The sequence below is a fragment of the Mustela lutreola genome, chromosome 4 (genome assembly GCF_030435805.1).
Source record: "Mustela lutreola isolate mMusLut2 chromosome 4, mMusLut2.pri, whole genome shotgun sequence".
In the NCBI taxonomy this organism is placed as follows: domain Eukaryota; kingdom Metazoa; phylum Chordata; class Mammalia; order Carnivora; family Mustelidae; genus Mustela; species Mustela lutreola.
The window spans coordinates 56,849,094-56,866,135 of NC_081293.1; positions in this window are offsets into that span (position 1 = coordinate 56,849,094).

Consider the following 17,042-nt stretch of genomic DNA (forward strand, 5'->3'; position numbering starts at 1 on the left):
ATTTTAGTTAACATTATTGGTCATTAAGGAAGAGGGAAGTCTTTGTCCCTTCATTTATAACCACAGAATATTAACCAGATCTTCAACGGCTCTTTGGTGTCAATCCTGAGGCTGACCACATACCAATTAAGTTACAGCACGTTAGTTCGTTCTTATTTTTTGCCAGACTCTATGCCTTTTTTTTTTTTTTCTGTCTTGATCACAAACATGAGAGATGAACAGAATCGCTTAGTGAAATGCAGTTTAGAAATTTCATGGCTTGGTCATGGTTTACACTGAGGCAGTAAAAATTTTTCTTACAACCAATCCTAATTTTTAACCCCTCCTAAAAGAGTGAAGAGATATTGCTCATCCTCCATTCAAAAAGGCAGTATCTACTGGCATAAGTTGTTCTTCTGGCATTCTGGCATAAGTAATATCCTCTACGTCTGATGACCTTTATTTGATGCTTTCCCCAAATGGACTAAACTTCTACAGTAGTTCAGCATTTTCCTGCATGTCACCCCAAGGCACTGAATGAATGAATAAGTGAATTAATTCTGTATTGAATAACTCTTATTTTTTGCATGTGCTAGTCTTGTCTTCTCATTTAGATTATTCCAGGGATATAGAATATAATGGGGCTCAAATAACCGTCAATTACCAAAAAGTTAATAGTGGTGTTTTCTAGACAGTAGGATAATGTTTCCTCTTCCTCTTTTCCAGAGTATGCCAAATTTTGTGTTCTAAAATTGTCTCTCATGTTAGTAATTAAGGAAGAAACACTCAAAAATATTTTGATTGTTGATATAAATTTAACTTAAGTATCATAAATGGAGAGCATTCTTTGGATAACCACCCTTGGGGCACAATGAGGCTAAAGAAGTTGAGTTAGAGATCAGCATTCAGGAACAGCCTGATAAAAGCGATTTACCTGAAGGCGATGGGACTGGGACTACTAAAGGCTCGTTGTAAGAAGTAGTCAGGAAGGCTGAAGGAGAAGAAGAGCTGTAGGTTAAGTAGACAGTGCAATTTCATCACAGATGAAACAAGAATAGAATTTCTTTTTGGGTTTTAGAATATCCACGGAGGTAATAATACCGCTGGCTCATGAAGATGAGAGTGAGGTCCCTTCCACTCTATCCCAAAACTTGAAAATAAGGACATGAGACCCTCTTCAAACAACCTTGTAAAAAACGAACTGGAGGAGAGACATGCAAATTCATGTCTAAAGAGATGAAGGGGTCTTGTCCTCAAAATCAAGTCAGCCTTCCCCAAGGCACACCCTATTTTAAAGACCAAAATGAAATCTCCTTGAGTTGGACCAAAGGGCCCTTTCCCAAGGGGACATGGGGTCGTCACTCTTTCCTGGCTGGTGGGAATGCAGACAGAACAATTCAGCAAAATCCCTGCCTCTAGGGACTCCTGTAGTTTTCAGACAGGATGGGGTTGGTGGGGAGAAAGGAAAAGACGGTTGGGGGCAAGCAACAGCTTGCTCAATAGATCACAATTCAAAACCACACTCTTGAGCTTTCAGGGCTTGCATCAAGATCCTCCTCATTCCATGTGACCAGAAGACACCCCCCCCCCTTCCCAGGCCTTTCTGGATATCATACCGGTGATTGGGAGGAACTCAGGGCCCAACCTAACTAGCCCACCCTAGCTCGCTGCCCAGAACCATCCTCCCATCACTTAGAGCTACACTGTCCAGGCACCTGGGTGGCTCAGTCAGTTAAGCATCTGCCCTCAGCTTGGGTCATGATCCCAGGGTCCTGGAATCGAGGGCCACATCAGGCTCCCTGCCCATCTCCCTCTCCCTCTGCCTCTCTTCCCAGCTTGTAAGCTCTCTCCTGCTCACTCTCTCAAATAAATAAATACAATCTTAAAAAAAAAAAAAAAAAAAGAAAAAAAAGAACTGCACGCACTGTCCAACATTGTAGCCACATGTGGCTAGTAAGTACTTGGCTAATCTGAACTGAGATATGATATATTTGTAAAATATACATTGGATTTCAAAGATACAGTAAGAGAAAATGTAAAATCTTAATAATTTTTGTATTAACTGTACATTGAAATATTTTGGGGGCGCCTGGGTGGCTCAGTGGGTTAAGCCGCTGCCTTCGGCTCAGGTCACGATCTCAGGGTCCTGGGATCGAGTCCCGCATCAGGCTCTCTGCTCAGTGGGGAGCCTGCTTCCTCCTCTCTCTCTCTCTGCCTGCCTCTATGCCTACTTGTGATCTCTCTCTGTCAAATAAATAAATAAAATTAAAAAAAAAAAAAAGAAATATTTTGGATATATTGGGTTAAAATATATTATTAAAATTAATGTTGCCAGTTTTGTTTTACTTTTTAAAATGTGGCTACTAGGGGTGCCTTGGCTGGCTCAGTGGGTTAAGCCTCTGCCTTCAGCTCAGGTCATGATCTCAGGGTCCTGGGATCGAGCCCCACATTCAGCTCTCTACTCTGCGAGGAACTTGCTTCCCCCTCTCTCTCCCTCCCTGCTGCTCTGCCTACTTGTGATCTCTCTCTCTTTTTCTCTGTGTCAAATAAATAAATAAAATTTAAAATAAATAAATAAATAAATAAAATGTGGCTACTAGAAAATTTGAAATCACATATAGTGATGTTCACCTGTGGCTGTGTAGGGAGAAAAAATGTCCTGATACCCTTGAAGATTCTTCCACCTGGTCTAAGAATTCAATTGACATGAGAGATTAATAGGAGGAAATAACCCCCAAAGTTTAATTGTGCACACGGAGGCCCAATAATGAAATTGAGACCCAACGAAATGCTCAAGGCAGGCAGTTTTTTTACTTTTTAGACATAGAGACAATAAACTGATGAGGAATTCACACTACAAAGAAAACTTAACTTTGGGAGCTTTGGTTGGTAAGGAACACTAACGGGAATTTGAGCTGGGATAGTAAATGAGCAAGAAGTCATAACAAGGGTATAAACACAGCCCTCTTGGCTCTAAACTTCCCCTCTCTTGTGATAAGGATATATTTTTACCTCTTGATACAGGGAGGGAACACGTCACATGGGAGATTTATTTCTTGCTTTCTGGAGACAAATGGTGGTGGCCACAGTGTTCCTTTTGCATTGACTCTTTCTTAAGTGAGTTTTATTTAAAATAATTGATATGTCAAAGTGGCACATTTGGGGGTCACCTGCTCTTGGCCCCTACACTTGAATTCTATTTCTACAGCATTGACTTAAAAAAAAAATGGTGATTCAAGGTTAAGGAAAATCTGGGTTCGAAAGAAGAGAGATACATAGTCTGAAAGTATGCTTGCATTGAAAACATTTCCTGAATAGCCAGCCCTCAATGAAAAACACTCAGATATTTCTTAGACAGAACTCACACAGGGATGCCTGGGTGGCTCAGTCAGTTAAGCACCTGCCTTCACCTTGGCTCATGATCCCAGAGTTCTGGGATTGAGTCCTGCATCAGGCTCCTTGCTCAGCAGGGAGTCTGCTTCTCCTTCTGCCTGCCACTCCCCCTGCTTGTGCTCTCTCTCTGACAAATAAATAAGTACATCTCAAAAACAACAACAACAACAAAACCCTCATACAACCCACAGCACCCACTATTGGCTGTTTCATTAGGATATAAGTACTATACTAAGGACTTCACGTGTATTAATTCACAAGCTTATTACAATTGCCCTGTGAAGTAAGCATCATTTTTTTTCTAAGATTTTATTTATTTGAAAGACAGATCACAAGTAGGCAGAGGCAGGCAGAGAGAGAGAGAGGGAAGCAGGCTCCCTGCTGAGCAGAGAGCCCGATGTGGGGCTCAATCCCAGGACCCTGAGATCATGACCTGAGCTGAAGGCAGAGGCTTAACTCACTGAGCCACCCAGGCGCCCCAGTAAGCATCATTTTTTAATCTATTCTACAGATGAGGAAACTGAGGCACAGAGGTGGGATTTGACTTTCGGCAATCTGACTTTAGACCCTGACTCTCACTTCACACCCTATACCCCAGCCCACTTCCTGTGACCCCTCCCATGAGCTCTCCTTTCTGGATGTACTTTCTGCGGGGGAATATTCTCTTATTCAGTCCTACGTCCCCAGCCAGCCCATCCCACCTCTGCCCTGTCTTTAAAAAAACCAAACACTCCTGTGTGTCATGAGTAGGAGGAGTCCTTCCCTCTAAATCCTGGAGTTTGGGGCAAAACCAAGTGTCTGACAGTGTGGTGACAATGTGGTGCTCTCAAATTCCCCCTTTTAGCTACTCAGTGGATTGTGAGAACACAGTTTTATATTTCTGGCCCCTACAGCCTAAGGGCTGGAAAACTTTACCAGGTTCTATCTTTTTTAACCGTTCTCAATGACCGTTTTTTGTTGTTGTTGTTTTTTTTTCTTTACCTTTTGCGTAATACTTCCCAAACCTTCCCAAACCGACAGTTGGCTGCTTGCAGCTGTTCCGAACCTGAGCTAAGGCCAGAGCAGCCAAGAGGGGCCCTCTTGGGACGCAGTTCCCACAAAAAGGGAAGATGGTTAAATGCTCATCCGATGAAGCCTTCTGCCTCTTTTACCACATTTTTTTCTCCTGACTAATGGCCAGGCTCTTACCCCTCTTTTCCTCAGAAACCACAGAAGCCAAATGGTTTTGCTTTTGGTTTTTAAAGGTCTCTATCATAAGAATAATTAACTTATTCATCCCAGAAAGATGCTGCAATTGCCCATCTTCTTTGTGACTTTACCGTTATTGCTGTTAGTACCATTAGTACTATTGGTACTACTGAGGGCACTTAGGGACAGAGGAGGCAGGACACCAGAGCGCGGTCAGAGGGTCGCTGTCTTCTTTTACAGTCAAGGCCACTAAGGCCCAGGGAGTATACCGCTCACGCAAGGCCGTGTCCCAGCAGTGAAAGAGCCAAGGTCAGAGCTGATTTCCGTTGGCCTGGAGGTTTGGGCAGAGCCGGGTCTCCAGGTCGGATAAACCACCCCACCCAACAGAGCCACCACCGTGTGACTAGCACAGGCGCACAAGCCCTCCTTCTTCCCCTTGGCCCCTTTTCAGACTTATCTTCCGGGCGGCCCCTTCCTGATGTTTGTTTCTTTGAGATTTTAGCTATTCTGCTGCCTGAAACACTCTATTCCCAGATACCCCAATGACTAAATCTCTCATCTTTTCAAGTCTTGACTCAACTCTGATTTTTTTTTTTTTTTAAGTAAACCCTACACTCAACGTGGGGCTTGAACTCATGACCCCAAGATCAAGAGTTGCATGTTCTTACTGACTGAGCCAGCCAGGTGCCCCAAATATGACCTTAGGAAGGCTAACCCTGACCCCCATTTCATGCGGCAGCCACCTCCCACACACCCCCTACCCCAGCCCACTTCCTTTTCTTTTTTTTCTATAGCATTTATCAACTCGTGGTCTGCCTGCCCCATTAGAATATAAGCTCCCGAAGATAGCGGTCTTTTGTTTGCTGATGTACACCAAGCCCATAGAAGACTCCCAGGTCACAGCAGGTGCTCTATAAACACTGGTTGAAACGGAAAATGTTGAAAGCTGCTCTCCATGTTCACCAGCTCAGACTGAAAGAATCTCAGGGCAAGGATTGTGTCCCTGCCACAGGCCCTAGCCGTGCCAAGCATACCTGGTAGGCCCTCCCTCAGGTTCAAAGTCAAGTCTAATCCGTATAAAAAGGTCAGGAGAGGAGATCTTGGGGATTATTTTATTCTCCTACTTCTTTACACTTTTATTTCATTTCTAACTGTTCTAGAATATGAAAAATAACAAATTAAGGTAAAATAAAACCCTGAGGAAGGAGAGAGCCTGGAAATCTCTGAATAGGTTTCTTGCGGCTGGGGACCAGAAACCGATCTAGTGGGAAGGGGCCAGGTCCCTCTTGCTTCAGGGAACAGGGTCAGAGAGGTTTTGAGACCTCACAAGACTCTTCTCCAGCACCTGGAAGAATTGACTGATGAGCAGTTTCCCATCTCTACAGGTGACTGAGCCAGAGAAAATGTGCCTCTTTCTGAGTAGAAGAGAGTTTATGAAATTTAGCAAGAATGCCTTCCCTAGGAGATGCAACAGAACAGAACAAAACCAGGGAAAATTTGAGACGTCCAACTTGAAAGTCATCTTTTGATTTTTTTAAAAAAGCAAACAAATAAACTCTGACATTCACAGGCCTAAGTCTGTGTTCCTTCTCCCAATTCTCCTGTGGATTCTAAACATTAGGGTCGTGCGGTAGCAGAAAAATGGATGGTTGGAAGTCCAGGCTGGAGACCCTTCCTAGCCATGATGTCAGGCGTGTGGGTTAACCACACATGCCTCAGTTTTTCCATCATTAAATGGGGTGAGGATTGCAAACTCCTGGGAACACTGGGGATCAAACAAGGGTATCCATGTGAAGATTTACAGGTGACAATAAGGAACAGAGTCAGCACCCAGTAAATAGGCACCCTTACCATTGAGTATAGTTGGAAGTCCCTAGGAGTATACGTGATTTCCCAGAGGCAGAGGGCTGGAAGAGGGACCGAAAGGATTATCTTAGTAGAGACAAAAGCTACAAGGAGAGACACTAGATGTGGGAACTGAAGAAACACGCTGCTCTAAGCACCTTTCACATATGAACACAGTTAATCCTTTGAGACTTGCCCCGAAGAGGAAGCTGAGACTAGAAGTTGATCGGGGGAGGCCATGCTCCAGAGATGCTGAACAGAGCTGACCTCTCCATTCCAGGGCAGGCCTCCAGAACTCAGGCCAAGGTGGGCTCCCATGGTGCTGACCCTTGGGGGGGCCGTAGGGGATGTGGAGGGAGTCCACACTCCTCTCCACCAATCCTGTCACCACTCAGCAGCCAGCTGGCTTGTTACAACCCAAGTCATATCAGATCACAGCCTGCCAGGCCCTCCAAAGCCAGGGCCACCTATGAGGCACGATTCCTTCCCAGCCAAAATGTAATCCTGGCCTCAATATCTCCTTGGGAGGAACTTCTCTAATACGATCCACTGGCGGCCATCTCTTCTTCTGCGGTCTGTCTCCTAGGAAGTACTCATGATTGCTGCCTGTTAATTAGCATTACTATAGTAAGCTGCCAGATCCTGGGCAAATCACATTTTCTGAGCCTTGGCTTTTGTCCTCATAAAGTAGGAGTGTTCCCTGCCTCAGAGTGGTTGGAGGACTGAGGGTCTACTGTGTGTGGGCAGGGTCCTTAGCGCACAGCTTAGAAATCAACCATCCGCTGTGCTGGGTTCATGCTCTCAGGGTCTTGCTAGTTGAGGGAGCAACTGGCTGGATAGTTTACTTAATATTAGTAGTCCAGGGAGACTCTCTGGAAAAAAAATAGAATTGCTCTGGGCATCCTTTGCTACAGGCACACCATGAGTATTTTCTTTGCTGTATCTTGGGTGAATCCTTTCACTGCCCATGCCCCCATCCCCCATCCAATAGGGACACCCCACAGCTCCCAGGTACAACATCTCCCAATGTAATCTGGTGGTTAATTATCCTGGAGCTGAGTCACCTTGTCGTTCTTCTTCCCCCCGAGAAATGGCTCAGAGTCTCCCTTTCCAAATCCGTGCCTGACCAGGAGCTTTCAAAACCTTACCCTCAAGGAGGAACTAGTGGTTGTATTTTAGATGTGGGGTGGTTAGTGAGGGAATGTTCTAAGGCAGGACCTTCAGTTAGCAAAGGCCAGACCAAACCAAAAACACCCTACTCGTTCTCTGTCTACAAATCAAGTCCTCCCGTGTGCTGACAAAAAGGCCTCGGTGACAATGACCGAGTCTGACCCTATGCACCAGGACCCCCGGAAGGGAATGGTGGCAGCAAGTGCCCTGCCTCCCAGCTCCACAGAGGCCTCTACTTGGAGCAAGACAGAGGTCAAAGGGAAGACCGAGGGGGAAGTCAATGAGGGAACCACTTCTCCCTGAAGGCAGGTCTTTACCACCCTCACAGGACCCCGAGCCTAGAAAGGGATCCCCATGTGGACAAGGATTTTCTCTCTTTTTTATGTGATTTTATTCACACCCACGAAAAGCTGAAGATCAAAAAAAAAAAAAAGTGAAATTTTTTTTTGATTACATGTGTACTTAAACCACTTTAACTGAAAGGAACAAACTTACATGAACTCAAGACAAAAGTCACGGTATTTAAACTTCCCTTTGGTTGGTAGTTTGTGGATCAGATGTTTTTCTTCTCCCAAGTCCTTCTGCAGTCAAACTACCTCTGGGCGCCTGGAGAAAAAAACCTCAGCCTTTGTTTCGAGCTTTCCGCTGAGTCACGAGCTGAAGGAGTATTTACTCACCACCTACCGTGCACCCTGGGGTGAGGCGTAAACAAATGGAATGTGGCCCTTGAGAAGCTCTGTCTGGCCCCGTCAAGTTAAAGGACTTCCAGCCAGCCTCACCCCAGTCAGGCCTATCGCGAACACCACCGCTAAAGTGTGGTTTTTATATTGTAATAATGTTGCAACAGTTAAATTTTTAAGAAAAACCTTCCCTGGTCACCGCCCATAATCTCACACCATTTGTCTTTCCTTCCTGCGTCATTTGTATTTTTCTGTATTCCTGCCTAGCCTTCAGAATTAGCTTTTCGTGCTGTTCTATCCTGATGCCCATGCCGGACTCAGTCACTATCCCCTACTGTTGGACTTTCAAGTTTCTGTGGGGTTTTTGGAGTTTTGGAAGATGGCGCTGGGTTCACTGACTTAGCAATAATGTCTGCGGAGGGTCCGAGGTCCTATGTGGACAGCATCGAGGCCCAAGGGGCCACCGGCCAGCCACTGTCCTCACAGAGCTTGCTCAAGGTCCCATTGGCCCTTCAAGTCCTTGGAGGAATACCAGCCAACTATTTCAATAAAAGGTAAAGACTGCTTGGAGGACAGACAAAGGGCATCATGCTAAAAGCCCCACCAGAAGGGACCAGAAGCTGAGGGGCTCTGCATTTTCACAATGACCAAGTGTTTGAGGAAGTCCCAGCAGCTCCCAAGGTTCAGGCCCCTGCAGACCTAAAAGCCCCACAACAGAAACTGTGCTTTGAGATGGCAACTCCTGATTTCACTGGCAGCTGAGGGAAATCCCACCTGTATTTCAGAATGAATTCCCGAGCCCTGTGGACGGGCCAGGAAAGCCCAGATCCCCTCCTTCACAGCGGAGAGGGAGTTCAGGCCCAAGTCCAGCCTGCGGGGCTTACTGCACGGTCTGGCCTATCTATGGACCTTTCTTCCTCTCCTGCACTTCTCACTCCTAGCAGGGCGGGGAAGGAACCTAGAAGGAGACCCATGGCTTGGTTCCCCCCCACCCCCCTACCGACTGACTTTCCCACTCTTTCCTTAGAAATAAATTTTCTAAGAACTTTCACTTATTCTACCCCACCAAGTCCCATAAAATCCCACTCTCGGGTCCCCACCCTGCCCTAGCTGCCAGAAACTGAGGCAGGAAAAAAATTGAAGGTACACGGGTGGGCTGGAAACTCCAGGCTTGAGGCAAACTAGGGTTCAGTTCATATGCTTATAGGTTCCTCCTTTTCTCAAGACCACCGTGGAGTGGTGTAGGAGGAGGGATGGTTACTGGTCAAATTTGCCCTTCTGGAAGCTTCTGCCCAGCAGAACTCCTTAGCCTATCTCCACAGTGCTTGGCAAATGTCAGGGAATTTGGCAGATCACTTTCCACACGGGTTTATGCTGTGTTGTGAAGGGCAGTCCCCTCGCCCTACAAAGCCCTGTGGGCAGGCACTAATCCCACAGTGACAGCTTGGTGTCAGAACCCCGGAACAGTGAATGAGGAACCTTCTCTGGAAGCTTCCTCCCCTCCAAGTCTTTGTGAGACAGGGGATCCAGGATGAGTCCCCTCCAGATCCAGGTGGGTCCTGCGGACAGAATGGCAGTAGGACCCTCCCTGCCAGGAGAGGCCCACATACCCAGTCACTAGGCTCCTTGGTCTGAATTCCAGACCCCCTGAATTAGGCCCCAGGAGTCTGTATTTTTTTTTTCCCCCTTTAAGTAGATTTGACACCCAGCATGGAGTCCATCCCGGGGCTTGAACTCATGACCTTGAGATCATGACCTAAACTGGGATCAAGAGTCTGATGCTAACTAACTGAGCTACCCCAGGGCCCCTGGAGCCATTTCTATAAGCACCCCAGTGATTCTTTATGTTAACCATGGCTTGGGCCCTTCCTCATACCAGCCAGAAGCTAAGGCCCTGGGAGGGCTGGCCCTTGGCCATAGCAGCACAGAATCCCAGAGGAGGAGGACTAGGACCAGCGCTCTCGGCTCTGGGCCCCATGCTGCACAGCTGCGCTATGGTGCCTGTTATTTATGCCAATCAGCTATCCTTGTGAGAGCCCGGGCTTCTGAGCTCCCTTCCTCGAGCCTCCTGGAGCTCGAGCTTTGCTGCATTTTGGAATTACCTGGGAGCTTTCAACGACCCAGCAAGCCTTCAGTGGGGTACAAGAAACATCCTCGGGTATCATTCCATCTCTACCGTATCCCCCTTTCTCCAGGCCTGCACCCAGCCTCTGGCAGGTGGTGAGATGAGATTTCTGTGACTGAAAATCGCTCATTTTGCTCCATCTACTTTATGAACCAGCTGCATCTGTGGGATCTAAGCTGGAGAAGGACCAAAGACTCCAGGCGAGGAGAGGGAACACCAGAGTAAGCACTGAAGTCCCCTAAGCCCAGAGCCAGAGCAGGAGGCCTTGAGGTTAGACGGAGAAACAGTAGCCTGCCTGATCCCGAAGCAGTCGGGGGCACGCACTGCCCTCGGGACGATCCAATGCGACATGGAACATTCCCTCCTCCTGAGCATGTCGCCAAATACCAGCGGAAGGCACTAACGGACTGGTGGGGGCCAAGGAAACAGAGGCTCGGAAAAATGAAGCCGCTTCTCCTAGGTTATACAGCAGGCAAGGAGAGAGCGAGCATTTGAACCCTGCTCTGTCTCCGAAGACCGGCCCTTTCAGTTCCTAAGTAGCCAAGCTAAGACTCAGATCCAAGCTTCCAGACTCCACGTGCAGTCCTTCCTCTTCCCTGGTAGCTGCTGTCGGATAAAGCATGAAAGTCTCAGAGCTCCCCATGAGAGTCACCAAGCTCTCATCAGAATAGGTGTGGTGACAGTGATGCCTCCAAGTCAACAGCCGCCGGGGCCCCCATACACTCCCCACCTCTCAGTCTCCCCCGCCCTAGGTCCAGCTCTTTCTTCTTTCTCATTTATCCCAGAAATAGACCTTTTGGGTTCCAAACCAAACCACCGCCAGAAGAATCACTAGTCCACGCTCAGAAAAGGCAGGAAAGTTGGGCCTTCTAGCTACTCACCCCTCTCCGGCTCCTGTCCCTCTCTGTGTCCCAGCCCAAGCTGCAGTAGCCAAGGACCAGAGCTGAGCAAGAGGCTGGGTGGAGTGGGACCTGGAAAGCTTGAGTCTTTTACATACAATAGGACTATCTTCAGGCAGCTGACAGTATGCCCAACAGAGAGCTCAGAGATTGCTTCTCAAGGTCCCCCCAACCCAGAAAGCACTTGCAGGCAGCCAGTCTGGGAGAGCAGCTTGGAGGGGCACAACAGTCGACAGTCAGGAGGAATCCAAGGTCCTCCGTCCTTGTTGGGCTATGGTTAACTTCTTGCACTTGTGACTCGGTCAAAGGAACGCTGGAATTAAATGGAGGAGAAGGGCTCATGTATCAATCCGTTACTCTATTCACTCCTTGTCCATTCATTCATTCACTCATTCATTCGTTCAGTAGCTAGTTTGGGGCCATCTGCTGTGAGTCTGGCACTGCTACTTACTAGAAGAACAGTAACAAGACACCCCAGGGAGTTCAGTTCTAGTTTTCTCAAAGCAGTCCATGCCCCTTAAAGTGTTCTTAACTTCTAAGGCATTACAGAAACCCCTTAAGACAATGATGAACCTTCTTCTCAGAAACATGACTAATCAGGACATTATTTATGTAATTTTAGGAGCACCTGGGTGGCTCGGTTGGTTAAGTGGCTGACTTCGGCTTAGGCCATGGTCCCAGGGTCCTGGGATTGAGCCCCACGTCAGGATCTCTGCTCAGTGGGGTCTGCTTCTCCCTCTCCCTCTGCTGCTCTCCCTGCCTGTGCTCTCGCTCTCATTCTCTCAAATACATAGATAAAATCTTTTTAAAAATATTATTTATGTAATGTTAGGGGTATCAGTGAACCCCCAGGGTTGCAACTCCTTGTCTGATGACTTCTCTCCCTGGGATCTGCCACCAATTCTCCTGGACACATTCTTTCCATAGTGAAGGCCTTAGTTTCCCCATCTGTCACATGGATTCTCTGGACTCCTTTGGCCAAATGGTCCCTGAGGACCTCTCAAATCTCAGAAATCACTGATTTCAGAAATGCCACCCCCCACCCTCCCATTCTGAGAGAGAACCAGCCAACTGAAATGATATTAGGAGGAAGAAAGCATGCATGACCTTGGAATCACCTGAGAGTGAACAGAAGGTGGAAGGCACAAAGCATTTCCTTAGAGACAGAAGGAAAGAATGCTCATGTCCCAGCACGACATACAATCAGTCTTCCACTAGGACAGAAGTCATCCAGATGGGGCAATAGTTCAGTCCCTCTGCTAAGACAGTTTAGTCCCAGTGCTAAGATGACTCCCAGAAGCCACCCCTTTAATCAGAGGAATTCCCAGGAAGATGAGGTCACCAAATCCCTCATCCATTCAACAAGAAATTATTGAGGAATGCTCTGGGGAGATCAAGGTGAACAAGCCAGAGGAGGCCCCTGACCTCTTGTGGTTTCCTTTCCGGAGGAGTAGACAGACTACTCATATGTAAACCAAGCGAGATCATTCTAAGTAGTCATGAATGCGTAGAGAACAGAGAGTACAGGGATAATCAAGCAGTGGGGGCTACTTGACAAGGGGTCCACCCAAAAACGGCTGATTGAGATTAGATCAGAATGTTAATAACAAGCCAGCCAGGAGACGGTGGGGGAGGCGCTTTCCGGGCAGAGGGCATCACAAGGAAAAAGGTCTCGTGGTGGGAAGGAGCTTGGCGAAGCAGTGAGGGGGACAGTGGGAGGCATTGGTGTCTGAGGGGCAGGGGCGGGTCGTAGGGGCCCAGAACTGGAAGCCACTGGAAAGTTTTACAGAAAGGAGAGAACAAATGCCTCCAAGTGTCCTTCTCCCCTTCCCCCTCTAACCTCACTGCGCCCCTCCCTTCCCCTCCTCCCCCAGCCACACTGGCCTCCTTGCTTTTCAAGGGACAGGACAGTTCCAGGCCACTCTTCCCTTGAGTTTTTCTGCAGTGGCTGTTCCGTCCTCCCAAAACACCTCTCCCCCCCGGGTACTCACAGGGCTCACTCCCTCTCCTGCGCCAACCTTTGTGCAGATGCAGATGCAGACACCTTCACCTCCAAACTTAAAAATCGTACCTCCTGGGGTGCCTGGGTGGCTCAGTCAGTTAAACATCTGCCTTCAGCTCAGGTCATGATCTGGGGTCCTGGGATGGAGCCCTGGGCCCTGCGTTCTCCTCTAGCTCCCAGCCTGCCCGGAGCCTGCTTCTCCCTCTCCCTCTGCCCCTCCCCACTGCTCATGCTTGCACCAGCCTGTGCTGGCTCCCTCTCTGAAATAAATCTTAAAAAAAAAAAAAAACCTCCCTCCCCACTTTCTTCTGCATACTCACGGTTTTCTCCCATGTGAAATAATCTGCGGATTCTTTTGTTTAGGGCCGTCTCTCTGCCAAAATGTCCCTCCTAAGGGCAGGGAGCTCCTTGTGTTTGGTTCGCTCCTGCTCCCCAGGACCCAAACAGTGCCGGACACTAGCAGGTGCCCAGTAACTATTTCTGGAATGAATGAAGCGGGGAGGAGGCGGTTGCAGTAGTTCAGACACAGATGATGGTGGCTTGTAAAAGGATGGCGGCCGAGGAGATGGGGGCAGAGGGCAGCGAGAATTCTGGAAGGCTGAGCAGGGCTGGAGCTGGCTGGTTGGGGGCCCGAACTCTTTTGCTGTGTCCACATAGTAGGGCTGCAGAGCCCCAAATGCTGAACCCCATCTCAGACTTGCACTTCGCCTCCCTCCTTCTTGCCTTTTAATTTACCATCAACACCTGAACTAGAGCAGAGGCAAAAACCCAACAAACTCATTTTTGACTCCAGACCCCTAAATTCCTACAAAATGTCAATAGGGGGCAGCTGGGCGGCTCAGTCGGTTGAGGATCAGATGCTTGGTTTCGGCTGAGATCATGATCTGCTGGATCTGAGATCCAATATCTGCTTATTGGATGGAATGTCGTGAGATCGAGCCCCACATTGGGCTCCGTGCTCGGCGGGGAGTCTGCTTGAGATTCTCTCTCTCTCCCTCTCTCTCTCTAAAATAATCTTTTTTAAAAAATATTTTATTTATTTATTTGACAGACAGAGATCACAAGTAGGCCGGGAGGCAGGCAGAGAGAGAGGAAAGGAAGCAGGCTCCCTGCTGGGCAGAGAGCCCAATGCGGGGCTCCATCCCAGGACCCTGGGATCATGTCCTGAGCCAAAGGCAGAGGCTTTAACCCACTGAGCCACCCAGGCGCCCCTAAATCTTTTTTTTTTTTTTTAATGTAAATAAGAAGGGGCACCTGGGTGGCTCAGTAGGTTAAGCATCTGCCTTCAGCTCTGGTCATGATCCCAGGGTCCTGGGATCAAGTCCTAGGTCAGGCTCCCTACTCAGCAGGGAGCCTGCTTCTCCTTCTCCCTCTGCCAGCAGCTACCCCTGCTTGTGCACTCTCTCTCTTTCTGTCAAATAAACAAATGAAATCTTTTTAAAAAATGTAAATAAGAACCTAACCAAAATTTACAACAGAACTTAGTATATTGTTTTCTCTTTTTTTGAGACATAATGTCCATTCCATGATACCCACCCTTTTAAATTCAGTAGGTTTTGTGTGTGTGTGTGTGTGTTTTTTTAAGATTCCATTTATTTATTTGACAGAGAGAGACACAGCAAGAGAGGGAATACAAGCAGGGGGAGTGGGAGAGGGAGAAGCAGGTTTCCCGCTGAGCAGGGAGCCTGATAATGGGGCTCGATTCCAGGACGCTGGGATCATGGCCTGAGTCAAAGGCAGAGGCTTTAACCCATTGAGCCACCCAGGCACCCCGGTTTGTGTTTTGTTTTGTTTTCATATATTCACCACTACTAAAAATTCCAGGACATTCGCATCACTCCAGAAAGAAAATTTATACCCATTAGCAATCACTCCCCATGAAAGACTCCTACCCCACCACCCAGCAAGCACTAATCTACTTTCTGCCTCTATGAGTTTGTCTATTCTGGACATTTGTATACAATTGTATACAAATACAAAAGAAAACTCACCCTCCCCAATGAGGAGCACATACCCTCCCCAGTGTCCATCACCCAGCCTCCCCATCCCTCCCACTCCCTCCCCTTCAGCAGCCCTTGGTTTGTTTCCTGAGATTAAGAGTCTCTTATGGTTTGTCTCCCTCTCTGGTTTTGTCTTGTTTCATTTTTTTCCTCTCTTCCCCTATGATCCTCTGCTTTGTTTCTCAAATTCCTCATATCAGTGGGATCATATGATTGTCTTTCTCTGATTGATTTATTTTGCTTGGCATAATACCTTCTAGTTCCACCCATGTTGTTGCAAATGGCAAGATTTCAATTTTTGATGGCTGCATAATATTCCATTGTGTATATATTCTAGTGTGTGTGTGTGTGTGTGTGTGTGTGTGTGTATGATATACCACATCTTCTTTATCCATTCATCTGTTGATGGACATCTAGGTTCTTTCCATAGTTTGGCTATTGTGGACATTGCTGCTATAAACATTTGGGTGCACATACCCTTCGGATCACTACATTTGTATCTTTGGGTTAAATATCCAGTAGTGAGATTGCTGGGTCATAGGGTAGCTCTATTTTCAACTTTCTGAGGAACCTCCATGCTGTTTTCCAGAGTGGCTATACCAGCTTGCATTCCCACCAACAGTGTCTCCGCATCCTTGTCATTTCCTGGACTTGTTAATTTTAGCCGTTATAACTGGTGTGACGTGGTATCTCACTGTGGTTTTGATTTGTATTTCCCTGATGCTAAGTGATGTTGAGCACTTTTTCATGTGACTTATGGCCATTTGGATGTCTTCTCTGCAGAAATGTCTGTTCATGTCTTTGCTCATTTCTTGATTGGATTATTTGTTCTTTGGGTGTTGAGTTTGATAAGCTCTTTATAAATTTTGGATACTAGACCTTTATCGTTATGTTATGTTATTTGGTATTTCCAAATATCTTCTCCCATTCTGTAGGTTTTCTTTTGGTTTTGCTGTCTGTTTCCTTTGCCATACAAAAGATTTTTATCTTGATGAAGTCCCAGTATTTCCTTTTTGCCCTTGCTTCCCTTTCCTTTGACGATGTTTCTAGGAGGAAGTTACTGTGGCTGAGGTCGAAGAGGTTGCTGCCTGTGTTCTCCTCAAGGATTTTGATGCATTCCTGTCTCACATTAAGGTCTTTCATTCATTTTGAGTCTACTTTTATGCGTGGTGTAAAGAAACAGTCTAGTTTCATTCTTCTACATATGGCTGTCCAAATCTCCCAACACAATTTGTTGAAGAGGCTGTCTTTTTTCCAGTGAATATTCTCTCCTGCTTTGTTGAAGATTAGTTGACCATAGATTTGAGGGTCCATTTCTGGGCTCTCTATTCTGTTCCATTGATCTTTGTGTCTGTTTTTGTGCCAGTACCATGCTCTCTTGATGATCACAGCTTTGTAAAAGAGCGTGAAGTCCAGAATTGTGATGCCACCAGCTTTGGTTTTCTTTTTCAATGTTCCTCTGGCTATTTGGGGTCTTTTCTGGTTCCATACAAATTTTAGGATTATTTGTTCCAGCTCTGTGCAAAAAAGTTGACGGTATTTTGATAGGGATTGCATTAGATGTGTAGACTGCTCTTGGTAGCATAGACGTTTAACAATATTTGTTCTTCCAATCCATGAGCATGAAATATTTTTCCATTTCTTTGTGTCTTCCACAGTTTCTTTCATGAGTGTTCTATAGTTTTCTGAGTACAGATCCCTTGCCTCTTTGGTTAGGTTTATTCCCAGGTATCTTATGGGTTTGGGTGCAGTCGTAAATGG